Source organism: Hakea prostrata, unplaced genomic scaffold, assembly GCF_041222555.1.
Source record: "Hakea prostrata isolate BN-2017 unplaced genomic scaffold, UWA_Hpros_2 contig_40, whole genome shotgun sequence".
NCBI classification, from domain to species: Eukaryota; Viridiplantae; Streptophyta; class Magnoliopsida; order Proteales; family Proteaceae; genus Hakea; species Hakea prostrata.
This window is the reverse complement of record NW_028291159.1, coordinates 110,633-111,295: the sequence shown is the minus strand read 5'-3', so window position 1 is coordinate 111,295 and position 663 is coordinate 110,633. Positions and strand designations below refer to the sequence as shown.

At 37.7% G+C, this 663-nt stretch overlaps 1 non-coding gene across 1 annotated transcript; it reads right to left on the bottom strand.

Moving 5' to 3' along the window:
- Positions 1-254: 254 nt before the first annotated feature.
- On the bottom strand, positions 255-362 carry LOC148999114 (small nucleolar RNA R71). The gene has a single exon (XR_016171019.1). It is a non-coding gene; the product is annotated as a small nucleolar RNA R71 (small nucleolar RNA).
- Positions 363-663: the final 301 nt, after the last annotated feature.

Here is a 663-nt window from a genome sequence, read left to right as displayed (position 1 = left end):
ATGTTTCAAAATGCAGTGTAATTTTATGGATTGGCCAATGAAGACCCTAATGCACACCTAGAGGCAGTTCTAGAAATTTGTGACACTGTCAAACTAGTGGAGTTAGCAAAGATGCCGTCCATCTCAGAATTTCCCCCTTCTCTTTACATGAAAATGTGAAGACATGGCTGCAATGGTTACCTCCAAGTTCAATTAGAACTTGTGACTCTTTAGTTAAAAAAAAATTTAATAATTTTTCCCCTATTAAATTTGCTAAAATTACGTAATGACATAATTACTTTTGTGCAAGTAGAAGGAGAGTCTTTATATGAGGCATTGGAGCGTTTCAAAAAACACTTGCGGAGATGCTCACACCATAGTCTTCCCCAATGGATCATCATAAAAATTTTCTACAATGGGTTGAAAGAGCAATTCAAATCCATCCTAGATGCAGCTGTAGCAGGGTCAAATCCATAACAAAGAATTGAATGAGGTTTATGAATTGGTGGATGAGATGGAAACTAACTTATACCAATGGCCATCTAAAGGACAACCAAGGAGTAGAGTTGCACAGGTATGTGAGGTTGACGCCATGACTGCAATTGAAGCAAAGCTCGATGCCACTTGGGAGAAGAGTGGAAAATCTGATTATCTCTAAAATTCAGGGAGTTTCTTATGATATGA